Here is a 9,687-nt window from a genome sequence, read left to right as displayed (position 1 = left end):
AAATAAGTTTGTTTATCATTTTTAAATGAAAATACCATTCAATCTGTGCATAGCTAGTTGATTTGATTTGGCATCGAATTTGATTATATCAATTCTAAAATAAACATTTTGATTACCAGACAATGATTTAAAGAATCTAAAAATGTATTTGAATCTGATTATCTTTCATTTAAAGGGATTTTCTAAGTTGATTACTTATCAAGAGATTGTGAATATAGTTGATGCGTTTCTACTATAAATTTTATATGTACATTGTAAGTCCATTTTTACCTTTGAAACAAAACATAGACTCTGGTGGGACTCAAAACCCCACAACCTTTGAAAAACTACAAACTACTACAAGTCCAATGCACTATCCATTGCGCCACAGAGCCATGTCTATTTAGCTAAAACTATTATCTAATATACAGTACATTTGTAATATACATTGTAAGTACATTTTTACCTTTGAAACAAAACTTCGACTCTGGTTGGACTCGAACCCACAACCTTTGAATAACTGCAAACTACTAGAAGTCCAATGCGCTATCCATTGCGCCACAGAGCCATGTATTTTTCCCGTAAACTATTGTCTAATATACAGTACATTTGTTATATACATTGTAAGTACATTTTTACCTTTGAAACAAAACATCGACTCTGGTGGGACTCGAACCCACAACCTTTGAATAACTGCAAACTACTAGAAGTCCAATGCGCTATCCATTGCGCCACGAAGCCATGTATTTTTCATATAAACTATTGTCTAATATACAGTACATTTGTTATATACATTGTAAGTACATTTTTACCTTTGAAACAAAAGATCGACTCTGGTGGGACTCGAACCCACAACCTTTGAATAACTGCAAACTACTAGAAGTCCAATGCGCTATCCATTGCGCCACAGAGCCATGTATTTTTCACGTAAACTATTGTCTAATATACAGTACATTTGTTATATACATTGTAAGTACATTTTTACCTTTGAAACAAAACATCAACTCTGGTGGGACTCGAACCCACAACCTTTGAATAACTACAACCTTCTAGAAGTCCAATGCGCTATCCATTGCGAAACAGAGCCACTGATGTCTACCTAGTTTTCATTTTTTTATTGATTAATATTTGGTATCCTGATTGTGTGATGTGCAAGCAAATGTCGGGACATTTGCATTATGTGTGATAGAGTAAATGTTTATTGCAAATCAAAATAAAAACCTGATTTTAAAAAAAATATTTACATAGATATTGGACTGTTTACCAATTAAGATATTCTTCTTACTTTCTACTATAATTATATGGTGGTAACAGGTGTCAGATAATTGCCGCATTTCTCCAAAATGCAACAGTCATGTCTAAGTCTACCTCCTGCTGATTTCAATTCTGGTCCTATTTCAGGTTTTTATCAAATATGTAAGTCCTTTGTGATACCCATTTGTGGAGTATAAGTAAAAATAAGTTTGTTTATCATTTTTAAATGAAAATACCATTCAATCTGTGCACAGCTAGTTGATTTGACTTGGCATCGAATTTGATTATATATTAATTCTAAAATAAACATTTTGATTACCAGACAATGATTTAAAGAATCTAAAAATTTATTTGAATCTGATTATCTTTCATTTAAAGGGATTTTTAAGTAGATTACTTATCAAGAGATTGTGAATATAGTTGATGCGTTACTACTATAAATTTGATATGTACATTGTAAGTCCATTTTTACCTATGAAACAAAACATCGACTCGGGTGGGACTCGAACCCACAACCTTTGAATAACTAGAAACTACTAGAAGTCCAATAAGCTATCCATTGCGACACAGAGCCAAGTCTATTTAGCTTAAACTATTATCTAATATACAGTACATTTGTTATATACATTGTAAGTACATTTTTACCTTTGAAACAAAACATTGACTCTGGTGGGACTCGAACCCACAACCTTTGAATAACTGCAAACTACTAGAAGTCCAATGCGCTATCCATTGCGCCACAGAGCCATGTCTATTTGGCTTAAACTATTATCTAATATACAGTACATTTGTTATATACATTGTAGGTACATTTTTACCTTTGAAACAAAACATCGACTCTGGTGGGACTCGAACCCACAACCTTTGAATAACTGCAAACTACTAGAAGTCCAATGCGCTATCCATTGCGCCACAGAGCCATGCATTTTTCACATAAACTATTGTCTAATATACAGTACATTTGTTATATACATTGTAAGTACATTTTTACCTTTAAAACAAAACATCGACTCTGGTGGGACTCGAACCCACAACCTTTGAATAACTGCAAACTACTAGAAGTCCAATGCGCTATCCATTGCGCCACAAAGCCATGTATTTTTCACATAAACTATTGTCTAATATACAGTACATTTGTTATATACATTGTAAGTACATTTTTACCTTTGAAACAAAACATCGACTCTGGTGGGACTCGAACCCACAACCTTTGAATAACTGCAAACTACTAGAAGTCCAATGCGCTATCCATTGCGCCACAGAGCCATGTATTTTTCACGTAAACTATTGTCTAATATACAGTACATTTGTTATATACATTGTAAGTACATTTTTACCTTTGAAACAAAACATCAACTCTGGTGGGACTTGAACCCACAACCTTTGAATAACTACAACCTTCTAGAAGTCCAATGCGCTATCCATTGCGAAACAGAGCCACTGATGTCTACCTAGTTTTCATTTTTTTATTGATTAATATTTAGTATCCTGATTGTGTGATGTGCAAGCAAATGTCGGGACATTTGCACTATGTGTGATAGAGTAAATGTTTATTGCAAATCAAGATAAAAACCTGATTTTTTAAAAAATATTTACATAGATATTGGACTGTTTACCAATTAAGATATTCTTCTTACTTTCTACTATAATTATATGGTGGTAACAGGTGTCAGATAATTGCCGCATTTCTCCAAAATGCAACAGTCATGTCTAAGTCTACCTCCTGCTGATTTCAATTCTGGTCCTATTTCAGGTTTTTATCAAATATGTAAGTCCTTTGTGATACCCATTTGTGGAGTATAAGTAAAAATAAGTTTGTTTATCATTTTTAAATGAAAATACCATTCAATCTGTGCATAGCTAGTTGATTTGATTTGGCATCGAATTTGATTATATCAATTCTAAAATAAACATTTTGATTACCAGACAATGATTTAAAGAATCTAAAAATGTATTTGAATCTGATTATCTTTCATTTAAAGGGATTTTCTAAGTTGATTACTTATCAAGAGATTGTGAATATAGTTGATGCGTTTCTACTATAAATTTTATATGTACAATGTAAGTCCATTTTTACCTTTGAAACAAAACATAGACTCTGGTGGGACTCAAAAACCCACAACCTTTGAAAAACTACAAACTACTACAAGTCCAATGCACTATCCATTGCGCCACAGAGCCATGTCTATTTAGCTAAAACTATTATCTAATATACAGTACATTTGTAATATACATTGTAAGTACATTTTTACCTTTGAAACAAAACATCGACTCTGGTGGGACTCGAACCCACAACCTTTGAATAACTGCAAACTACTAGAAGTCCAATGCGCTATCCATTGCGCCACAGAGCCATGTATTTTTCGCGTATACTATTGTCTAATATACAGTACATTTGTTATATACATTGTAAGTACATTTTTACCTTTGAAACAAAACATCGACTCTGGTGGGACTCGAACCCACAACCTTTGAATAATTGCAAACTACTAGAAGTCCAATGCGCTATCCATTGCGCCACAAAGCCATGTATTTTTCATATAAACTATTGTCTAATATACAGTACATTTGTTATATACATTGTAAGTACATTTTTACCTTTGAAACAAAACGTCGACTCTGGTGGGACTCGAACCCACAACCTTTGAATAACTGCAAACTACTAGAAGTCCAATGCGCTATCCATTGCGCCACAGAGCCATGTATTTTTCACGTAAACTATTGTCTAATATACAGTACATTTGTTATATACATTGTAAGTACATTTTTACCTTTGAAACAAAACATCAACTCTGGTGGGACTCGAACCCACAACCTTTGAATAACTACAACCTTCTAGAAGTCCAATGCGCTATCCATTGCAAAACAGAGCCACTGATGTCTACCTAGTTTTCATTTTTTTATTGATTAATATTTGGTATCCTGATTGTGTGATGTGCAAGCAAATGTCGGGACATTTGCACTATGTGGGATAGAGTAAATGTTTATTGCAAATCAAGATAAAAACCTGATTTTTAAAAAAATATTTACATAGATATTGGACTGTTTACCAATTAAGATATTCTTCTTACTTTCTACTATAATTATATGGTGGTAACAGGTGTCAGATAATTGCCGCATTTCTCCAAAATGCAACAGTCATGTCTAAGTCTACCTCCTGCTGATTTCAATTCTGGTCCTATTTCAGGTTTTTATCAAATATGTAAGTCCTTTGTGATACCCATTTGTGGAGTATAAGTAAAAATAAGTTTGTTTATCATTTTTAAATGAAAATACCATTCAATCTGTGCATAGCTAGTTGATTTGATTTGGCATCGAATTTGATTATATCAATTCTAAAATAAACATTTTGATTACCAGACAATGATTTAAAGAATCTAAAAATGTATTTGAATCTGATTATCTTTCATTTAAAGGGATTTTCTAAGTTGATTACTTATCAAGAGATTGTGAATATAGTTGATGCGTTTCTACTATAAATTTTATATGTACAATGTAAGTCCATTTTTACCTTTGAAACAAAACATAGACTCTGGTGGGACTCAAAAACCCACAACCTTTGAAAAACTACAAACTACTACAAGTCCAATGCACTATCCATTGCGCCACAGAGCCATGTCTATTTAGCTAAAACTATTATCTAATATACAGTACATTTGTAATATACATTGTAAGTACATTTTTACCTTTGAAACAAAACATCGACTCTGGTGGGACTCGAACCCACAACCTTTGAATAACTGCAAACTACTAGAAGTCCAATGCGCTATCCATTGCGCCACAGAGCCATGCATTTTTACCTTTGAAACAAAACATCGACTCTGGTGGGACTCGAACCCACAACCTTTGAATAACTGCAAACTACTAGAAGTCCAATGCGCTATCCATTGCGCCACAAAGCCATGCATTTTTCATATAAACTATTGTCTAATATACAGTACATTTGTTATATACATTGTAGGTACATTTTTACCTTTGAAACAAAACATCGACTCTGGTGGGACTCGAAACCACAACCTTTGAATAACTGCAAACTACTAGAAGTCCAATGCGCTATCCATTGCGCCACAAAGCCATGTATTTTTCATATAAACTATTGTCTAATATACAGTACATTTGTTATATACATTGTAAGTACATTTTTACCTTTGAAACAAAATGTCGACTCTGGTGGGACTCGAACCCACAACCTTTGAATAACTGCAAACTACTAGAAGTCCAATGCGCTATCCATTGCGCCACAGAGCCATGTATTTTTCACGTAAACTATTGTCTAATATACAATACATTTGTTATATACATTGTAGGTACTTGTTTCCTATCTGGGCGCCCGCTAAGTTAATTGCGCACCATGCTATTCTCCGTAGAGAAATCTGATCGCATCGCATCGTATACATACACGATATTGAACGATGCGATCCGATTCGATTTCCCATAGGAAACAATGTTAAATGGATCAATTTACCCAAATCAGCATAGGGAAGAATGGTAAATGGGCCAGAAACCCCAAAAAAACCCACAGAGCAGTGGAATGTCCCCCCAAAAGTAGTTGACGCCACCCCGCCATCAACGTGAACCCGAAGCGTGGCGAGCGCAGCGAGCCCGCGAGGGGCGGCGGTACGCGTCCTCCGACCTTTTCATGCCCTACTATCCACTAGGGCGTGGAGTGAGAATAGAATAGTGTGGCGAGCGCAGCGAGCCACCGAGCCCGAAGCGTGGCGAGCGCAGCGAGCCCCGCGGATACCTTCACAGGTAAACACGTCCCTTCGCGGGCTTCCCAGGTGTCCGCGTCGCCAATATACATTGTAAGTACATTTTTACCTTTGAAACAAAACATCAACTCTGGTGGGACTCGAACCCACAACCTTTGAATAACTACAACCTTCTAGAAGTCCAATGCGCTATCCATTGCGAAACAGAGCCACTGATGTCTACCTAGTTTTAATTTTTTTATTGATTAATATTTGGTATCCTGATTGTGTGATGTGCAAGCAAATGTCGGGACATTTGCACTATGTGTGATAGAGTAAATGTTTATTGCAAATCAAGATAAAAACCTGATTTTTAAAAAAATATTTACATAGATATTGGACTGTTTACCAATTAAGATATTCTTCTTACTTTCTACTATAATTATATGGTGGTAACAGGTGTCAGATAATTGCCGCATTTCTCCAAAATGCAACAGTCATGTCTAAGTCTACCTCCTGCTGATTTCAATTCTGGTCCTATTTCAGGTTTTTATCAAATATGTAAGTCCTTTGTGATACCCATTTGTGGAGTATAAGTAAAAATAAGTTTGTTTATCATTTTTAAATGAAAATACCATTCAATCTGTGCATAGCTAGTTGATTTGATTTGGCATCGAATTTGATTATATCAATTCTAAAATAAACATTTTGATTACCAGACAATGATTTAAAGAATCTAAAAATGTATTTGAATCTGATTATCTTTCATTTAAAGGGATTTTCTAAGTTGATTACTTATCAAGAGATTGTGAATATAGTTGATGCGTTTCTACTATAAATTTTATATGTACATTGTAAGTCCATTTTTACCTTTGAAACAAAACATAGACTCTGGTGGGACTCAAAAACCCACAACCTTTGAAAAACTACAAACTACTACAAGTCCAATGCACTATCCATTGCGCCACAGAGCCATGTCTATTTAGCTAAAACTATTATCTAATATACAGTACATTTGTAATATACATTGTAAGTACATTTTTACCTTTGAAACAAAACTTCGACTCTGGTTGGACTCAAACCCACAACCTTTGAATAACTGCAAACTACTAGAAGTCCAATGCGCTATCCATTGCGCCACAGAGCCATGTATTTTTCACGTAAACTATTGTCTAATATACAGTACATTTGTTATATACATTGTAAGTACATTTTTACCTTTGAAACAAAACATCGACTCTGGTGGGACTCGAACCCACAACCTTTGAATAACTGCAAACTACTAGAAGTCCAATGCGCTATCCATTGCGCCACAAAGCCATGTATTTTTCATATAAACTATTGTCTAATATACAGTACATTTGTTATATACATTGTAAGTACATTTTTACCTTTGAAACAAAAGATCGACTCTGGTGGGACTCGAACCCACAACCTTTGAATAACTGCAAACTACTAGAAGTCCAATGCGCTATCCATTGCGCCACAGAGCCATGTATTTTTCACGTAAACTATTGTCTAATATACAGTACATTTGTTATATACATTGTAAGTACATTTTTACCTTTGAAACAAAACATCAACTCTGGTGGGACTCGAACCCACAACCTTTGAATAACTACAACCTTCTAGAAGTCCAATGCGCTATCCATTGCGAAACAGAGCCACTGATGTCTACCTAGTTTTCATTTTTTTATTGATTAATATTTGGTATCCTGATTGTGTGATGTGCAAGCAAATGTCGGGACATTTGCATTATGTGTGATAGAGTAAATGTTTATTGCAAATCAAAATAAAAACCTGATTTTAAAAAAAATATTTACATAGATATTGGACTGTTTACCAATTAAGATATTCTTCTTACTTTCTACTATAATTATATGGTGGTAACAGGTGTCAGATAATTGCCGCATTTCTCCAAAATGCAACAGTCATGTCTAAGTCTACCTCCTGCTGATTTCAATTCTGGTCCTATTTCAGGTTTTTATCAAATATGTAAGTCCTTTGTGATACCCATTTGTGGAGTATAAGTAAAAATAAGTTTGGTTATCATTTTTAAATGAAAATACCATTCAATCTGTGCACAGCTAGTTGATTTGACTTGGCATCGAATTTGATTATATATTAATTCTAAAATAAACATTTTGATTACCAGACAATGATTTAAAGAATCTAAAAATTTATTTGAATCTGATTATCTTTCATTTAAAGGGATTTTTAAGTAGATTACTTATCAAGAGATTGTGAATATAGTTGATGCGTTACTACTATAAATTTGATATGTACATTGTAAGTCCATTTTTACCTATGAAACAAAACATCGACTCGGGTGGGACTCGAACCCACAACCTTTGAATAACTAGAAACTACTAGAAGTCCAATAAGCTATCCATTGCGACACAGAGCCACGTCTATTTAGCTTAAACTATTATCTAATATACAGTACATTTGTTATATACATTGTAAGTACATTTTTACCTTTGAAACAAAACATCGACTCTGGTGGGACTCGAACCCACAACCTTTGAATAACTGCAAACTACTAGAAGTCCAATGCGCTATCCATTGCGCCACAGAGCCATGTCTATTTGGCTTAAACTTTTATCTAATATACAGTACATTTGTTATATACATTGTAGGTACATTTTTACCTTTGAAACAAAACATCGACTCTGGTGGGACTCGAACCCACAACCTTTGAATAACTGCAAACTACTAGAAGTCCAATGCGCTATCCATTGCGCCACAGAGCCATGCATTTTTCACATAAACTATTGTCTAATATACAGTACATTTGTTATATACATTGTAAGTACATTTTTACCTTTGAAACAAAACATCGACTCTGGTGGGACTCGAACCCACAACCTTTGAATAACTGCAAACTACTAGAAGTCCAATGCGCTATCCATTGCGCCACAAAGCCATGTATTTTTCACATAAACTATTGTCTAATATACAGTACATTTGTTATATACATTGTAAGTACATTTTTACCTTTGAAACAAAACATCGACTCTGGTGGGACTCGAACCCACAACCTTAGAATAACTGCAAACTACTAGAAGTCCAATGCGCTATCCATTGCGAAACAGAGCCACTGATGTCTACCTAGTTTTCATTTTTTTATTGATTAATATTTGGTATCCTGATTGTGTGATGTGCAAGCAAATGTCGGGACATTTGCACTATGTGTGATAGAGTAAATGTTTATTGCAAATCAAGATAAAAACCTGATTTTTAAAAAAATATTTACATAGATATTGGACTGTTTACCAATTAAGATATTCTTCTTACTTTCTACTATAATTATATGGTGGTAACAGGTGTCAGATAATTGCCGCATTTCTCCAAAATGCAACAGTCATGTCTAAGTCTACCTCCTGCTGATTTCAATTCTGGTCCTATTTCAGGTTTTTATCAAATATGTAAGTCCTTTGTGATACCCATTTGTGGAGTATAAGTAAAAATAAGTTTGTTCATATATTTTTAAATGAAAATACCATTCAATCTGTGCATAGCTAGTTGATTTGATTTGGCATCGATTTTGATTATATCAATTCTAAAATAAACATTTTGATTACCAGACAATGATTTAAAGAATCTAAAAATGTATTTGAATCTGATTATCTTTCATTTAAAGGGATTTTCTAAGTTGATTACTTATCAAGAGATTGTGAATATAGTTGATGCGTTTCTACTATAAATTTTATATGTACAATGTAAGTCCATTTTTACCTTTGAAACAAAACATAGACTCTGG

General features: G+C 34.1%; 19 non-coding genes across 19 annotated transcripts; all 19 read right to left on the bottom strand.

Annotated features, from left to right (window-relative positions):
* Positions 1–461: 461 nt before the first annotated feature.
* TRNAR-UCU (transfer RNA arginine (anticodon UCU)) lies at positions 462–547 on the bottom strand. The gene is given in 2 exon segments: positions 462–497; positions 511–547. It is a non-coding gene; the product is annotated as a tRNA-Arg (tRNA).
* An 87-nt stretch (positions 548–634) lies between these two features.
* TRNAR-UCU (transfer RNA arginine (anticodon UCU)) lies at positions 635–720 on the bottom strand. The gene is given in 2 exon segments: positions 635–670; positions 684–720. It is a non-coding gene; the product is annotated as a tRNA-Arg (tRNA).
* An 87-nt stretch (positions 721–807) lies between these two features.
* Positions 808–893, bottom strand: TRNAR-UCU (transfer RNA arginine (anticodon UCU)). The gene is given in 2 exon segments: positions 808–843; positions 857–893. It is a non-coding gene; the product is annotated as a tRNA-Arg (tRNA).
* Positions 894–1,894: 1,001 nt separating this feature from the next.
* TRNAR-UCU (transfer RNA arginine (anticodon UCU)) lies at positions 1,895–1,980 on the bottom strand. The gene is given in 2 exon segments: positions 1,895–1,930; positions 1,944–1,980. It is a non-coding gene; the product is annotated as a tRNA-Arg (tRNA).
* Positions 1,981–2,067: 87 nt separating this feature from the next.
* TRNAR-UCU (transfer RNA arginine (anticodon UCU)) lies at positions 2,068–2,153 on the bottom strand. Its single transcript is given in 2 exon segments — positions 2,068–2,103; positions 2,117–2,153. It is a non-coding gene; the product is annotated as a tRNA-Arg (tRNA).
* An 87-nt stretch (positions 2,154–2,240) lies between these two features.
* On the bottom strand, positions 2,241–2,326 carry TRNAR-UCU (transfer RNA arginine (anticodon UCU)). Its single transcript is given in 2 exon segments — positions 2,241–2,276; positions 2,290–2,326. It is a non-coding gene; the product is annotated as a tRNA-Arg (tRNA).
* Positions 2,327–2,413: 87 nt separating this feature from the next.
* On the bottom strand, positions 2,414–2,499 carry TRNAR-UCU (transfer RNA arginine (anticodon UCU)). The gene is given in 2 exon segments: positions 2,414–2,449; positions 2,463–2,499. It is a non-coding gene; the product is annotated as a tRNA-Arg (tRNA).
* A 1,002-nt stretch (positions 2,500–3,501) lies between these two features.
* Positions 3,502–3,587, bottom strand: TRNAR-UCU (transfer RNA arginine (anticodon UCU)). The gene is given in 2 exon segments: positions 3,502–3,537; positions 3,551–3,587. It is a non-coding gene; the product is annotated as a tRNA-Arg (tRNA).
* An 87-nt stretch (positions 3,588–3,674) lies between these two features.
* Positions 3,675–3,760, bottom strand: TRNAR-UCU (transfer RNA arginine (anticodon UCU)). The gene is given in 2 exon segments: positions 3,675–3,710; positions 3,724–3,760. It is a non-coding gene; the product is annotated as a tRNA-Arg (tRNA).
* An 87-nt stretch (positions 3,761–3,847) lies between these two features.
* TRNAR-UCU (transfer RNA arginine (anticodon UCU)) lies at positions 3,848–3,933 on the bottom strand. The gene is given in 2 exon segments: positions 3,848–3,883; positions 3,897–3,933. It is a non-coding gene; the product is annotated as a tRNA-Arg (tRNA).
* Positions 3,934–4,935: 1,002 nt separating this feature from the next.
* TRNAR-UCU (transfer RNA arginine (anticodon UCU)) lies at positions 4,936–5,021 on the bottom strand. Its single transcript is given in 2 exon segments — positions 4,936–4,971; positions 4,985–5,021. It is a non-coding gene; the product is annotated as a tRNA-Arg (tRNA).
* Positions 5,022–5,049: 28 nt separating this feature from the next.
* Positions 5,050–5,135, bottom strand: TRNAR-UCU (transfer RNA arginine (anticodon UCU)). The gene is given in 2 exon segments: positions 5,050–5,085; positions 5,099–5,135. It is a non-coding gene; the product is annotated as a tRNA-Arg (tRNA).
* An 87-nt stretch (positions 5,136–5,222) lies between these two features.
* On the bottom strand, positions 5,223–5,308 carry TRNAR-UCU (transfer RNA arginine (anticodon UCU)). Its single transcript is given in 2 exon segments — positions 5,223–5,258; positions 5,272–5,308. It is a non-coding gene; the product is annotated as a tRNA-Arg (tRNA).
* Positions 5,309–5,395: 87 nt separating this feature from the next.
* On the bottom strand, positions 5,396–5,481 carry TRNAR-UCU (transfer RNA arginine (anticodon UCU)). The gene is given in 2 exon segments: positions 5,396–5,431; positions 5,445–5,481. It is a non-coding gene; the product is annotated as a tRNA-Arg (tRNA).
* A 1,677-nt stretch (positions 5,482–7,158) lies between these two features.
* Positions 7,159–7,244, bottom strand: TRNAR-UCU (transfer RNA arginine (anticodon UCU)). Its single transcript is given in 2 exon segments — positions 7,159–7,194; positions 7,208–7,244. It is a non-coding gene; the product is annotated as a tRNA-Arg (tRNA).
* An 87-nt stretch (positions 7,245–7,331) lies between these two features.
* Positions 7,332–7,417, bottom strand: TRNAR-UCU (transfer RNA arginine (anticodon UCU)). The gene is given in 2 exon segments: positions 7,332–7,367; positions 7,381–7,417. It is a non-coding gene; the product is annotated as a tRNA-Arg (tRNA).
* A 1,001-nt stretch (positions 7,418–8,418) lies between these two features.
* TRNAR-UCU (transfer RNA arginine (anticodon UCU)) lies at positions 8,419–8,504 on the bottom strand. The gene is given in 2 exon segments: positions 8,419–8,454; positions 8,468–8,504. It is a non-coding gene; the product is annotated as a tRNA-Arg (tRNA).
* An 87-nt stretch (positions 8,505–8,591) lies between these two features.
* On the bottom strand, positions 8,592–8,677 carry TRNAR-UCU (transfer RNA arginine (anticodon UCU)). Its single transcript is given in 2 exon segments — positions 8,592–8,627; positions 8,641–8,677. It is a non-coding gene; the product is annotated as a tRNA-Arg (tRNA).
* An 87-nt stretch (positions 8,678–8,764) lies between these two features.
* Positions 8,765–8,850, bottom strand: TRNAR-UCU (transfer RNA arginine (anticodon UCU)). Its single transcript is given in 2 exon segments — positions 8,765–8,800; positions 8,814–8,850. It is a non-coding gene; the product is annotated as a tRNA-Arg (tRNA).
* Positions 8,851–9,687: the final 837 nt, after the last annotated feature.

This window comes from Crinia signifera, chromosome 3 (assembly GCF_055691185.1).
Source record: "Crinia signifera chromosome 3, ASM5569118v1, whole genome shotgun sequence".
Lineage (NCBI taxonomy): Eukaryota > Metazoa > Chordata > Amphibia > Anura > Myobatrachidae > Crinia > Crinia signifera.
Note: the sequence above shows the minus strand (reverse complement) of the source record. Positions and strands in the feature narration are given on the sequence as shown.